Source organism: Corvus kubaryi, unplaced genomic scaffold (genome assembly GCF_017639235.1).
Source record: "Corvus kubaryi isolate FWS band 111438036 unplaced genomic scaffold, C.kubaryi_AGA036_p1.0 37397, whole genome shotgun sequence".
NCBI lineage: Eukaryota > Metazoa > Chordata > Aves > Passeriformes > Corvidae > Corvus > Corvus kubaryi.
In genome coordinates, this window is record NW_024581136.1 from 13940944 (window position 1) to 13956067 (window position 15124).

Here is a 15124-nt window from a genome sequence, read left to right on the forward strand (position 1 = left end):
TGCTGACAGAAAACACTTGAAACACATCAAGGGATCACAGAGCGTGCTAAGTAAACAAGAAAACAAAGTGCACTCTTCATTTCCAAAACAATAAGGGGAAAACTGGTGCTTCTTAATTTCAGAGCAATCACATATTACATACAAAGCTTTTATGTAAATTTTCCTTATGCTGCTCTACTTGAAATAGCATCTTGCAAAAGGGAGCACTGAAGAGTACACTGCATTATAGCTGGAAAAATCCTACTTAAGGGCTCCTGATGGCAAACTGTCAATCAGTATTCCCTGCTTGTTATGAACTGCTCATTTCTGGAGTACAGCTAAACAGAGGTTTAATGATTGAAACTTTAATGGCATTTTGTCTCACACATGGTTCTGAAGTATCTTCTGTTGTTTGAAGAGTTAAATATGGATATTCAAATTGCTGCACAGCCACTGCTCTGCTCCTCCTGGGCTTCTCCACTGGCAGTGCTGAGATGGCAGAGGGGACCGGGCTGCTGAGTTGCCTCTCACGGGAGGAGATGACACAGACCCTATGGATACAAAAATAAAGCAGGAGGTTGGGGTGTAGGAAGCAAAAAGAACATAACTGATCTCTTGTTCCAGATTTATTTTTCATTTCTGCTGGAAGGATGAGAAAAAGGCAGTCCAGTGTGTGTGTGTTAACTAACATTAAAAAAAAGTGAATGTAGGCATGGTACAGGAGTCTTCTTCCTTTCAAAATTGATTCAATTGCTTTGAAATATCATATACCTCAATGCTCAATAGATACATAGACGTATGATAATATTATTTAACCATAGTGAATTAAACATGAAAACAACTTAAATTAAAAACACTTAAAGATTGTTTTACTATTATTAAGGATGTGTTAGAAAAAGGCTAAGCCTCTCATTAGGAGATGAATTTTTTTCATTTGTGTTTTTGTTATGGCTATACAAGATGTTTTTATGCTTTCTCTTTTTTCTCTGCATGAAATAATGTAAATTGAAACAATCAGGTGACTGATTAATAGTCTAGTGGGAAGAAAAGAAGTGTTCGTTGAATTTTATTTTATTTTTTTGCTTTCTTTTTGAACAACCCTGTATATATAAGTATGTGCCTTTCAATTAGATACCATGATTTATGAAGTCATGCTCAGGGCTAGCCAGGTTGTTGACTCAGATTAGAGCTATGATGCCAGCTCATTCCCTGGTGACAAACACTGACTGTCCTTCCCGCAGCCAGGCACCCCTGGCAGCCTTATGAAAAGACCTTGTGGTTGGCACAGCGCTGAGCAGGAAATGAGGTCCTCTCCGGTTTGGGACAGAGATGACTGGAGTTACAGAAAGCTGTAAAGCAAAATCAGCATCTCCTGAGTCACAGACTTTAAGCTATGGTGGACCCCGCAGTTCCCAGGGTGAGCTGGCCCACCAGCGCTGCCTCTCCCGCACCCCCGGCAGCCTCCCACCGAGTGCCCGGGGGAGCACCCCGCAGACTGCGGGGTGGCACGGCATGGGACTGGTTTCACGTGGGAGAGGGGAAGACACGGCACTACAGTCCCCCGCTCTCCCCATGTGCTCCAGCCTGGTGCTCAGCACCCTCCTGAGGGAATCCCTTTCTCCCTCATGCCTACCCGGCAATTTTTTGGCACGTTGTGTGGTGTTTTTCTAACAATGTCACAAGGCTTTTATGTCGGCCTATAGCTTGGGGATCTTTGTGTGGCCTACCCTCCTCTAGGAATTTCACATATAAATCACTGAAAAACAGGAAATCCTTAAGGGCTAGTGGGAAGCTGTATACCACGTTTGCCTCAGCACAGACAGCTGCAGACCACAGAGTGTCTTGCCTTGTAGGTACTACAGCAACCCAGACACCTGGACCTGAAATGGGGGAACTTGGCCCCCTGCTTCCAAGATCTCTGAGCCAGTAAGTGAGCTCCTGGAATGGGGTTAGAAACTCTTACTGAATTCATGGAGTAGGACTCCCTGATGTTCTCTGTGTAACATTTTCACTCTGAATTCCCTCAATGCCATTGAAACAATAATATTTAGACCATTTGGGGCTGAGATTATTGCTTTAATAAATTGGGTTTTTATTGGTTCATTGTGGCAAATAAGCCCCCGATTGATTTTGCTCCTAATCAGCATGGAGAATGCATTCCACTGTAATTAAATCCCGTGTAACTGGGTACTCTGTGTTCACTTGTCTCTTAGCTTGCAGTGGCATGAGATACAGCACATCAAACGCTATACTTGCCACGATAGGCACCCTGCCAGCCCGCGGAACGATGATGCTCGCCTTTAGCGTGCCTACAATGTTTGGAGCACGTCTGGAGCAGCGGCCAGCGCTTGGGAGACGTAGGAAACTTATCAGAGGAGGAAGATGGCCAGGGATAAGGTCTTTTCTCTCGAGGAAGGTTTGACCCCTCTCTCTGAAGAGACTGCGAGAGAGGCGGGGGCCGCTGCCCCGCCCGCTTTCCACAGGTCCCCTTAGACCCCGGCGCGGCTCTGCTGCCGCTCCCGGGGGCTCCGGCCGGGCCGCCCGGGGCAACCGGATCCCCTCGGCCGGCGGGAGCGCGGCCGGGCTGCCAGGCGGGCAGTTTTGAAGAGTCGATCTTCATAATACAAATCCCCCGGCTTCGCCTCCCCGCCAGCGGCGCGAGCCAGCTTTTTAATTGAATCCCGGGGATTTGGCCGCAGCCGAGAGCCCCGGTTCGGGCCCCAGCGCCGTGGGTCCCCCCTCCCGAGAGCGGGACCGTCTCTTGAGGGCTGATCTCTCTCCTCCAAACCCAAGGAAGGGGGGGCTCCCACGGCCTGGGGGAGCCCCCCGGCTCCGGCCCCCGGGAGGCAGAGCGCGGGCTCGCTGCACCCCGGGGCTGGGGGCGGCGGGGGGGCCGGGGGCAGCTGGCGGGGCAGCGGCTGCTCCTGGCTGCTCCCGCCTCTCGCCCGGGCAGCGCTTTAGGGGGGGCTCAGGCCGGATCCTGCCCATTCTATACGTTAATGCTCTTTTCTCTCCGGCTGCAGGGAAGCAGGCCAGAGGATAATTACCCCTCACTGCAATCCGCAGAGCTGGCCTAATCCGAAAGCTCAAGTGCCCGTAAGTAAAACTTCAGGAAAAGTTATTGAAACTGACAAATACAGGGTGACAAATAATCAATAAAAGCCCAGTCCCACATCCTTTATTGTTTCCAGGCACTAACAGCAAGTAATGAAACCTCGGCGAGGTCGGGGGAGGGAGCGGCAGGGACCGAGCGCTGGGCTGGCTCCTGGAAAGCCCCCACTAAAAGAAGCCCAGGGAAGGACCCGGCAGCACAAGGGGGACGATCCCGTCCCCATGGGAGAGAGGAAAATGCCACCGTCCCAGCACCCCCCTCTTCCCCAAGTCATCCTGCCTGCCGGTGGCCGGCCCGGGGCGTTCCGGATGGGCAGCCCGGGAGGGGCCTACCCAGCCGGGAACTGCTGCCCGACCCCGCGGGCAGGGACGCCCCGGAGCCCGGTGCCACCCGGCAGCCGCGGGCAGTCTCGGGCCGCGCACCTATTTCACGCACCCGCACAAAAAGTCAGGCGCTGTAATCTGCGTTCTGAAATCTATAACATCCCTGGACACCCAACGCGCTGCTCCTCATTAGCATCTCGGCCCTGGATTTTCCACGCCGCAGTTTCTAAAGTTTCAGCGAAGGACGCCGGGCAAGATAAATCCGTGCTGTCGTTTCTCTCCCTTTCTGTCTCTCCAAATTAAGTTTCGATCTATCAGTTTAAACACTGGCCAGAAAGTTGATTCACTTTCTGTTAGGATTTCGGGTTAAACCGGGGGCTCCTCCAGTGTCTTTAAGCTTTTGAGCTGTGTAAATGAACTGCAGTGTCACATAATCGATGGGGAAAACTCAGCTGTCACAGATACGAAAGCAGCCTCCTGCCACAGCAGTAACGTGATTTGGCATTTCAAAGTTTGGAAACGTGCTGTCTGCGCGTCCGGGGCTCGGGGAGGAAGAGGGACGGGGGCGACGCGCCGGGGCGGGCGGGGGAACAGCCCCCAGCCACGGTGGCCCCCGGCCTCGGCAGCCCCGAGTGCCGGCGCCTCGCACCGCGGCACCCGCTGCCGCTCCACTGCCGCTCCCTCCCTTCCCGACACACGCTGCGAAAGTTGTTTCCCAACTTTGGCGTTAGGGGAGGGTTGACCCAGAACAAATTTCAGTGTCTCGGTGGCCTTTCCAAAGCGGCCGTGCCCCCCCGCCCCGAGCCTGCGGGACGTGCCCATCTGGACCACGCACCGTGAGAGCAACTGTGCCGCGTACAGCCACAGCGGCCATCAGTCACTAAAAGCCACACGCTTCAGTGGACCGGGGATAAAACGAAGTCCTGGTGACGCCTGGTTAAACCACTGACCCTCTTGCGAGGGCTGGAGAAGGGGGGAAGGCGACCCCCTCCCGACAAACCCAGCTTTGGGGGACTTGGCGCGGGGCTCTGCTGGGCGATCCCCGCAGCGGCCGTGCCCCTCTCCCGGAGCTGGCAGCGCCGCCTAAGAGGGGGCTCAGCGCAGGCGTTTCGGGGTGCCCAACGGGGGGACGGGGGACGGGGAGGGCCCCGGGCAGAGCCCCCGGCCCGGCCCTGCCCCTGGGTGGCAGCGGAGGCGGCAGCGGCAGCTCCCTTGGGCACGGGGTTCCCATCGAAATGGCAATTTTTATATCGGCTTGGGTGGAAAAACCAATCCGTGGGCAGGGTGGGCTCTGAGCCGCGGGGTAACCACTGCCCTCGGCCTCCTGTCCCTCTGCACACCCCGATTTACCCGCACGCACGCGCGGGAAAACAACTCACACAGAATATTCAGATGCTTTCTGGAAAGGAAGGGCTTTAGTTTCAAATTAGAAATCTGTCTCAGATGAACGATAAATTCCCCTTTGGTCAGGCTATGGTGTTTGATCATATCTTAGTGGTTTTGTCCTCACCAAAAAGGGCCCCGGAGGCTGAATCAAGAAGCAGGATTTGAGATAGTTTGATTTGACATAAGGAAACTGTTGCATTTGTAATATTATAAGACTCTAAAGGGGGAAAATGAAACCTCTGTAGCTGAGACAAGAAGTGTGCCTAAGTGCCACTACGTTTCAATTCCCATTCGGATATAATTTAAGTCTTCTCCGGCTTACAGTAATATACTCTCCAACCTTGAAGCTATCCAAAAGGAGGGATTTAATGAGGCCGAGTTTATACACTTATATAATTTAGGGGTTTCTCTGTAGCTGTAAAATGACAATTGGTACATGTGTAGTGCAAAAGAGCTGAAATCCCATCCAGGGACCAAGTTGGTTATTTCTGAAGGAGCTGTCATTTCCAGCAGGGGGGCACAATGAGAGGGCCAGGAGCGATGGAGCTCTGATCTCCACCAAGGAGAGATAACCACCTGATTAAAATGGGGCTCTTGTTCCCTCGTTACTCGATCGTCGTGTGAACTTACCTTATTTACAATTATAGGCAATGAGTGAGTCGCCCAGATTGTAGTACACCTATAGCTTTAGGTTTACTCCTCCCTTTGTTATCAAGATCATCTCTTGGACAGATTTCTGGACCACTCGTAGCATGGGAGCACAGAAATGCTCTTAAGGAGGGAGGGGATGTGTACGTTCAGAGCCCTGCATTTCGAGCGCAGCGCGTACACCCACATCCCCCCGCTGGAAACCGAGCAGGAGGCCGGGCCCAGCAGAACCAGCCTGTCCAAATCAGGATGTTTACAGCATGCAGGCACGTGTGAACACTGCCAGAAAGCAAAGGGACTCGGCACTAGGTGAAGGACTATTTTGCACTCCACATCTGGTGTTTGCTCATTTTCCAGGTGAAGCCAGGCACGGCGGCTGTTGGAGGACACCTCCCTCTCGGGTCACTCTGGAGCCCAGGTGTTCACCAATAGCATCAGAGAGGGATGTACATCTACGCTGAAATTTAATGCACTTTGTTCTCCATTTTAATACTAAATGGTGCAGTGTTTGCCAGATTGTTATCCCACTATTGCTTGTGCATTTGTCTCTTATGTCTAGTGCCTGTCATTACACAAAGCGTTTTGAAGAGCTAATTTCAAAAGACAGAAAGTCTACACTTACTATAAAAGTCATTAAATTAGCATGACAAGCATAAAGTTCCTAGGTTATAATTTGGTTATAGATCTGAAATCTTCCCTGCTTTCTCTCTCCACTTGAAGGATGAAGGCTGAAGTGAGGCACCGACTCGAAGTTAGGACAATTGAGCTGTCGATTGCTTGGTGGAGAAACAGGGAAGAGATGCGGGCTCCAACACCACCTTTTTGGCAGTGCAGGGGGTGACAAGAAAGAGTTCTGATTTTCTCTCACGTCTCCCAGCAGCCAGAGAAAGGTGTGATCAGATGGTCTTCTACTACAACAGGTGGGAACAAAACAGAAAAAAAAATATCTAGATGTATTTCTCGTCGATTAAAATGTTGCTGGAATAGCAGGACGCGTGCCTTTTATATCCCGCTAAATGTTAAGATGGGAAGATGCGTTATAAAAGCAGCCATTGGCTGTTTCCTCTAAGGCTGCAACATCCCCTTCATTTTAATCGCTTCTTCGTTTTGGAAGAAAGCTGAGGAGATGAGGGGGAGAACTCCTTCCCCCAGTTCCCCGTGCATCTGCAGTGACGGGGGACTGCAGGAAGCCCCGGTGGTGCCAGGACCGGCAGCGTGGGAGAGCCCGCTCTGCCCGGCCGGGCATCCTCTCCCTGACATGTTGCATTTCGACAATGAGAAAATTAGACAAGGGACGGGGCATTCAAACGCGGTGCTCACAGAAGAGGCTACCTTAGTAGTTATTTAGTCTAAAAATCTGCTGTCAACTTTTTTTTTTTTTTTTTCACCGTCAGGATCAGCGAGGTGCGTTTCTTTGCGTTGGTTCGTTTGCTTTTAACCAGGCATGCTGCGAATTGTGGAAGCTTTCCATTTACCTTTTCTTCTTTAAGCGTTTTAATTATCATCACTGACCTGTTGGGCATACCTACAGTATCAATGTCCTTTTTACATCGCTGCCTTCCCTTTCTCTGCATGTTTCTGCTATTTAACACTTGCTACCTTTGCCATTAGAGTCCTAGAGTGACCCCCATGGGTATCTTTGAAAGAAAGACCCTCTGCATTCCAGCACTGCCTCCTTACCCAAGTAATAGCAAAGGGACCATTCAGACACATGGACCACACTGAAGCATTAATTAGGCTGATGAAATCCATAGAAATGTATGGATTCAGCATAATCGAGTTTCTTCTGCTGACTATAGTTAAGGAATACGTGAGCAGCTGGGAGAATAGAAAGTACTGTTAGGGTGAAGTCATGCATGTAATTGAGTATATTTAACATAACCATTTTAATGATCGGTGATTAAAAGTGCATCTACTTAAATTGTATACCTCTGCAATTTGTCCATATCAACTTTAGAGCACACACAAAGAAAAGGTCGTCATATAAATTTATAAACAAGATCCCTTCCTGGCTACACATGACTCGAGCTGGAATGATAACTCGGCAGCAGCGAGGGGGGAAAGGCCTTTCGCGAGAAAATAGCTACGCCAGTGCGATATTAATTAATCACTGGTTTGGCTCCCTTTCTCTCTTGTGCAGTCACAGTATTAGAAGTGCATAACAAGTGAGTTTTCTTTTCATCCGTAATTATTTATAACAATCAGATCACTCGGGGAAAAAAATCCCTGGGTTTCTTTCCCGTATTAAAGGAGTATCTTTTCCCTCACTTGACAATATTCTGTGTGTGTGTGTGCATATACATATAGTCAAATAAAATATTTGGCGCTTTTTTTTTTTTTTTTTTTTTTTTGTCCGCAATAACATTGCCGAAGATCCAGCAAAACCCGATAAATTATTAAACTTCTCCTGACGTTAAACTTGTACGCGGAGAGGTTAAGGACTAGAAACAAGGACAGTGTTTGGGGGAGCCGTAGTTGATGGGCACGGCCGTGTCTCCTCGCAGGAGACCCCTGAGAATGGGAAATTAGCAGTCGAAATCTGCTAGTGGGGACTGGATCCCACAAAGCCCACGCGTTGGGAAGGCTGAGTGTCTCTCTCTCGCCTATTCAATCTGCCCAGGCTGGTTGCAGCGAATAAATAGAGTCATTGTGGAGCCCATACACAAACCGACCCAACTCCCTCCCCCATCCCTTCTCGCCCTCCCCCCGTCCCTTTATGCTTAAACGCACACAGATCTGCAACCGCTTTGCACTAAGAGGAGACCAAACTTTTCTTCCCTTTACTGTACGACGCCTGTGGGAAAGGTTTATTCGCACGTATGGAATATGTCCTTATGTCAGAGAGACGGGGGTTCACGCTGGGTGAGGGCAAACAGGAGCCTGCCAGGAGCAGGACCCATCCTGCCCTCGCCCCGCCGGGCGGGCGGGCGTTCCTCTCCCCGCGGAAGATAACGGTTCAAAGTAGCCAGATGCATTAAACAGCCACAAAAGGGGCCCCGAGGGATGGGGGCCCGGGGGGGCCCCAAATTCACTTAAGTTTCTGGTGGAAAACTTAAATGGTGCCGTCTCCCCCTCTCCCAGCATCGCTGCAAGGTAAAATCCATTTGGCCGCATCCCTCCCAAGCTGCCCGCAGCCCGGCGGGGCGGGCGGCAGCCCCGCGCCCGGGGAACTTGCTCCGTGCAAGAGAATTTGCAACCTTGAAAGCATATTTTTCTTCCAGCTATGGTGGCACTTAGATGATAATGTAGGCAATGAAACTGGGGAGATTTAGATCTTTTGGAAAGTAGGACGAGCCAGATGGTAATAGCGTCATTAACAAACAAACTTAGGATCTGCAAGTGAAGCTTGAAATTGGGAAAGAGATCTGGAGAACAAAAGGAGCTGCTGTTGAGGGGGGGAAAAAAAGAGTGCCTCTTCTGCCGGCCAAATCTAAGAGCACATTCTGGAGGGGCTGCTCCTGCCCAGCACTAGATAATAAACGACGGCTTTTTCCTCCCCTGTTGTGACTGAGAAAGGACAGAGAAAACTTTTGCAATAGGCAAATGTGGCATTTATTTAAGTGTAACCCTTTGTAGTCTCAAGTGTCCCAAATAGGCCTTTAATTCAAATCCCTAGTTTGATACGGAGGGATCGCTTCCCCCAAGTTTATTTTAGAGAAACAAAGCGCCGCTTGTGGAAGTTGAAGGGCCAAAAGTTCAGTAATTATTTTTTTGAATTAATAGTAACGAATAAATATTAAAGGTTAAACGTTATTTGCTGTGAGAGTGGAAACATCTGAGGGATTTATTGTGTCTTCGAGGCTTTTTTTTTTTTTTTTAACTCCCTCAAAAACCTCTCACTCTTTGCTAGAAGGCACCACCACAGCAGGGGCGTGGGTCCCAGAGCAGGGTCGGGATGCGGGACGTTCGGGGAGGAGCAGAGAAGCTCCCCGGCCCGGCTTCCCCCCTGCACCACCCTTGGATTTGCTCTCCAAACCCACCCCGGGGGGTTCTCGATAGCCGGGGAAAAGGCCTTCAGCACGGATTTACCCAGCTGAGAGTCCATAAACACAGGAGACCCACCAGCTCCAGGGCTTCAGCAGGAGGGATGGGCTCTGTGCCTCCTAAATTTTAACCAGTATGTTCCCAAATGCCACAGAAATGTTTGGAGGTCTTTAGAAGATCCCCGTATCTCCCTTCCAAAGTTGATGGTTATTAAGTGATTAATGATTTAAAAGATGCCTGTTAACAGCCCCAAGTTGAGAGACATGGACCCACGCTCTAAAGTAAAAACCTCACTTGTTTTTTTTTTTTTGTTTTGTTGTTTTTTTGTTTTTTTTTTTTTTTTAATGTGCTGGAGATCTTTAAAAGCCCCGAGGACTTACCCTTAAGGCATTATTCAAAGAAAAAAAAAACCTGAGACTGGCGGTTCGTCACAGGCAATTGTAAAGGGTTTCAAAGGACCGATCAAACGAGTTGGAGAGTAATCTACATTAAAGTCCGGATGGCAGTGTTACAACATGCACCTGCAGGGTATTTGCTATCCGTGCCCCTTACAGAGCTACAAATCACCATTAAAGAAAGCTGCTTAAGCTTCCTCCGCGCTTCTAGAAAGACTTACTCGGGCTCCTTCACTTTGATATTTATACATCTTGTTATTGATAAGTGTGGGGCTGTTCAGCGCTCCCTTCCCCCTCCCGAACTATCCCCGGGCACTTTTGCACCACCCCTCCCTGCCCCCACCCCGAGCGCGGCTCCAGGCGGGGGTTCAGGCGGCCCGGCCCCACGAGCGACACGCGTGGGCGCGAGGTTATCCCCTCTCCCTGCGATGTGCCAGCTCCGGGAAAAGTTTTGGTTTATTTTATTTATGTGGTTTCCCCCAGTCTCTGTCACCAGGGCGACCGGGGCAGCCCAGGCAGCATCGGCACGCGGGATGTCCCGGCGGATTTTCTCACAGTTGCGGGAGGCGCAGACATGGAAATGAGCTCATTGCGGGGGAGTGGCGGCCGCCCGGGCCGCCCCCGGCCCGGCCCGGCCCGGCCCGCTGGGTCCCGGGGCTGCGGGACTCGCTCTCCTGTTGAAGGCATTTGGGGGAAGCCGCGCAGTTTCATCCCCGCAGTTTCATCCCCGCCCGCGCAGAGCCCCGGAGCGGGCACGGTTAACCCTTGGCACGCCGCGAGGCCGCGGCTGCCGGTCGGGAGAGCCCTGGCGACCCCCGCTCCCCCCTGCGCCCCCTCTGCTCCCGCACTCCCACGGGCAGCATCCAGTGGGCTCGGTGCTCCCCCCGTCAGGTGATGTCAGCGAGGAAAAGTAAAGTCGTAAAACAAACAAACAAGCCGGGAAAGCTGGGGGGGAGGGATGGCGGGGGGGTGGGGGGCGGAGGGAAATCAAGATTTTTCTACCCACTCGAGGAGAAAAAGCTCAAAGGTCAACACGGATTCATCAACTGCTTCCCACGGCTGCAGGCATGGCGAGTCACTCAACTTGGATTTCTTTTTCGGGTAATTTTAGTGATCAGGTGTGTGTTTTCAGTACTTCCCTCGAGTGGGTTCTTGCAAACGAACAAAAACCCCACCCGTCGCAGGTGTGAGGCTGCGCTGCCCCCGGTGTCTGTGCCCCGCCGAGGGCCCGGCTGAGCGGGCGGGGTGCCGGGGCCCCTGGCACCCCCGAAGCAGCGCCGGGGACCCGCACCGCTGTGACGCGGTGGCTCCTGCCCCGGGCAGCTGGGGGAGCATCCCGGGAGGGGCCAGAAAGGGGCTTTGCGACGCTGGCGGCACAAGGGGATTTAGTTGGTTTGTCAAAATCAAATAAATAAGAACCCCTCATTAAAGTAGGGGACAATATCCCGAATTCGGTGCACCTGCCTCATCTCTTGACAGCGATGGGCTGTGCGGAGGGCTGGTACCCATCGCCCGGTCGCGTCCTCTTGCTCCCCCCACGCCGATGACGGAGCTTTCTCGCGCAGCAAAGCGCGCATTGTTAGGGCCGGGGGGAGCTGGGACGGGGCGGGGGCCCAGCAGCGCTGCCAGCGCCCACCGCAAAAGTTTTCCGCATCAACTCCTCTCCGCGGAATTGTCCTCGGAGGGGCGGCGGTGAGGAGGGGAGCAGGACCCGCCGCCCCGACCGGCCCATCCCAGGCAGGGCGCCTCCAGCGCAAGGGAAAAACCCGCGCAGCGCCCAACGCGCGGGGCGCTGCGCGGGGCAGCGCGCAGCTGCGGGACCCGGTCGGGAGAGCGGATGGGCGCTGGGTGCGCCCTCCCCACAAGAAGTCGCTCAACTTCTGCCTTGGAGCCCTGTCTCCGCAGCCGTGCCCCCCGGGAAAGGCTCACTGCTGCTGTCAGGGGGGAGCTACAGGGTTTGGGTCATTGGGGCCGGACAAATGGGGCCGAGGCAGGAGCACCCCAGGGCAGAGGGTGTCACATCGCGGGGCGCCGTCGGGGAGTTCGTTCCGCACCCCCCCGGGGCTGGCAGGCCCTGACACGTCTCCTGCTACATAGCGGCGAGCGCAACTTCGCCTCCAAACTGTTGCGAAACAAACCCCCGGCACGTTTACGGGGCTGGCGAGAAGGTGGCGAAGCGCAGCGCCGGGAGCCCCAAGCCCCGCGGCTGCCCCCGCCGGCCCGACAGCCCCCAGCCCGCAGCTGATGGGGGGGCCCGGGGCGAGCGAGGGGCGAGCGCGCCTTGGGCCAAGCGCTAATTTGGTGTGTACGCTTAAGGCGGCCATCTGAGGGCTGGATAGCAACGAGAGGAAAGGGGTGTATTCGCGACTGGAAGATTTAGGTTGTTGCTAGGATGTGAGAACAAAAAATCTTCAATAAGTCGGGAAGGGGGGAGGACAGGGCAGAGGGGGAGGAAGGGGGGTTACAAGGTTTGTCACAGGGAAAAGTGCAGACATCTGCTGGAACTTCCATATCTAAGCTGTTCATTTACAGGAGCCAACTTCTGAAATCTCCACAATTAGATCTGCATTGTTCTTTCTCAACAACACTGCCTAGAAAGAAAAGGTCTTCTCTGTCGGGGCCAATCCAACGAAGCGTTTGACGTTATTAAATAATAAAGCGATTGTGATTTACATTGTTGTTCAGAAAAAGGGCCAATTATCCACTGTTATGTTGCCATAAAGATCATATTAACTCGAATTAGTAATCAAACAATATGCTAGCGTTAAAAGTATAGAGAGGACAACGCGACTGGTCTTGTTGCATCCTCACTTTTTCTTGTAAAACCAGAAGCATAAATACACTTGAAAGAGGCGCAGAAACTTCACCCTTAACGGGAAAAAAGTGAAAGAGGTCCTAGCGTTTGTGATTAATGGTCCTCTGTGTTGACTGTTTTCAATTATTTCAAAGCCACCCAAATCTCATATTGATTTTTCTGTGTACAAATTAGTTCTTCTTTCAAACATCGCGGGAAATGTTCCCCGTTTCTCCGAGAACCAGAACCATTTTTTTTAGTGTAAAGTCTTTTAAGATTTTGATTTTGCGGTGCTTATTGTTTGTTTTTCATTTTGTTTTGAGTTTGGTATTTTATTTTTTCAGAGTAACGTTTTCTAAAGGCGTTTGAGTTCCATCCAAAGACGAGCCTCACCCCCACCAAAACGCAAACCCAGCCGCATCCCTGCACTCCAGCAAATTTCCTCTGACATAATCAAGTAATTATTTTTATTAAAGCAGTTATTAGGTTTATAACTCATTTGCCACTTAAATTTGTGCAACCAACCAAGGCGATCTAAATAGGTTTGAGTTGCCCCTTGGGTCCGGGATGTAAGCGGTAAGAAGGAGGTGTGTGCAGCAGGAGGACACAAAGGCTGTCCGGTGGCGCGGGGACCAGCGGCGGGGCGCAGCCCCTTCCCCGGGCGGGGCCGGGCACCCCGCGCCCCCGGCCCCGGCAGGGACCGGCATCCCCGCAAAACTCTCCTGCGTTTGTTATTAAGCTGCCACGGGGCCAAGGTTGGAGCTGGGGGAGCTACAACTTGTTGGCAGTAAATAAGGCGCCGTCAGGTGATGATGCTCCGGCGCGTTTGAAATGTCCCGAACAAAGTGTAAACGAGACTTATTTTTCATACAGGAGCATCGATATGATCTGATCTATGATATGAGATAGGAGTATCGATCTCCTCTGCTGTGTGGACAAGGTCCATTCTTTTGTACGCGGGATGACAAGATCTGCCCCCTGGAAACGTGCTCCAAGCACCCACCGGCACCTGACTGGTGGTTCTAATGTCATTTATTGCCAACACGTTTTGTTATCGGCTGGGGGTGGGGGTTACTCGGAGCTCAGGTAATAACCGGGTAGCTGTCAGCTTCTCCCGTTTAGCACTACTCAGGCAAGAATGGCTTTGCCAAACTGTTCCAGGAGCTGATGCTATTTGTTACCACGATTAGGGGAAAAAAAGAACATTCACAGTAACATGGGTTTCTATAAGCAAACGCCGAGCAATTTTCCTCAGCGCAATGCATCAGCAAGTATATCCAAAAGAGCTTAATCTACTTCTTGCAGGTTAGGTGCAAGAGGAATCAGCAAGGGCTGCTCCGGGATGCCATGAAAATCCCGGCTCATTGGCTTGGCCGCGATAGGACGAGGCACATCAAATGCGAGGCGGAGAGGGACAGAATCAATCAGTCCCCTTGGCTGAGGAGTGAGCCCTCGCTCTGGAAATAATTTCGAATAAAACTTGTGTAACCAAGTGTAACCTAGCTTCCTCTGAGGAGATCGTCCAGAGGGTTAAAAAAAAAAGGAAAAAAATATTACGGAAAAAAGCCAAGAAAAAACAACCTGGACCGAATTAATAAGAGCACAAAGTTTTTGTGTATTATCCGTGTATAAGGATAATACATTAAGCCAAAAAGGAGACAGGTTATCTCTAAACAGGATTAATATGCGTTCGTGTATAGGACTAGACCGTCTCATCCATTTAAAAACAGTGTCTCTCCTCCTCCCCACAACACTTTATTACATATTTAAAAAAAAAAAAAAAAAAAAAAAAAAAGCAGAAACTTTCCCCGTTAGAAGCACTTGGGAAACGCGTTTTATTAATCGAGTGCCTTTTTTTTTTCTTGCTATCAAATGCAACTGATGGCCCTGAATAAGCTGCCTTGTTAGGAAACGGGCCATTTTTTAAAACCTGTGATCAAAACAGACCTGTCTTCAGAGAGAGCACAGCAGATTTAAATGTTGGTCAAAAGGAGTCACAACTGTTCATTAAAAGCAAACCCTAACTAGTGCTAATGTATAGCCATTTTGTGAGCTCAGGACTGTGGAAAGAGGCGAAAAAAGTCTGAGAGTGTGAGCTGATGCCGTGCTGGCTGGCAGTGTGTGGTCTATTGTAGGGAATGTGCTTTTTCCACTGAACAGAGAGCCCCCCTCTTTTATTCCCCAGCTCTGCTGCACCTGCACTGGATCAGGGAGCTACTGCCATTCACCACATCAACAGAGAAGACATCTCTGACAGCACTCAATTCATTACATTTCTTCCTGCTTTTCAAACCAACGCACAAAAAAAAAAAAAAAAAAAAATAAAAAAAAAAAAAAAAAAAGTATTGCCAATCAGTGCCTGGGGGGCAGGGAAGAAATCTTACAATACTTTATATTCGCCGCTCATTTTGGATTTCATTAGTCAGAAAACTCACTTCTCAGCCAGTTACAACTAACTTTCTTTCTTTCTTTCTTTCTTTCTTTCTTTCTTTCTTTCTTTCTT

General features: G+C 50.9%; 2 long non-coding RNA genes across 5 annotated transcripts in view; one reads left to right on the top strand and one right to left on the bottom strand.

Annotated features, from left to right (window-relative positions):
• LOC121671031 overlaps nucleotides 1–15124 on the bottom strand; it is a 34503-nt gene that overhangs the window by 12821 nt on the left and 6558 nt on the right. For all 3 annotated transcript variants that reach the window (XR_006018362.1, XR_006018363.1, XR_006018361.1), the window contains exon 2: nucleotides 365–530. This is a non-coding gene — a long non-coding RNA (uncharacterized LOC121671031). The remainder of the gene's footprint in view (nucleotides 1–364; nucleotides 531–15124) is intronic.
• Nucleotides 2647–7720, top strand: LOC121671032. Of its 2 annotated transcripts, XR_006018365.1 has the most exons (3): nucleotides 2647–3075; nucleotides 5806–5866; nucleotides 6169–7720. It is a non-coding gene; the product is annotated as an uncharacterized LOC121671032 (long non-coding RNA). The 2 variants fall into 2 exon arrangements; XR_006018364.1 differs by lacking the exon at nucleotides 2647–3075 and having other exon boundaries at nucleotides 4707–5866.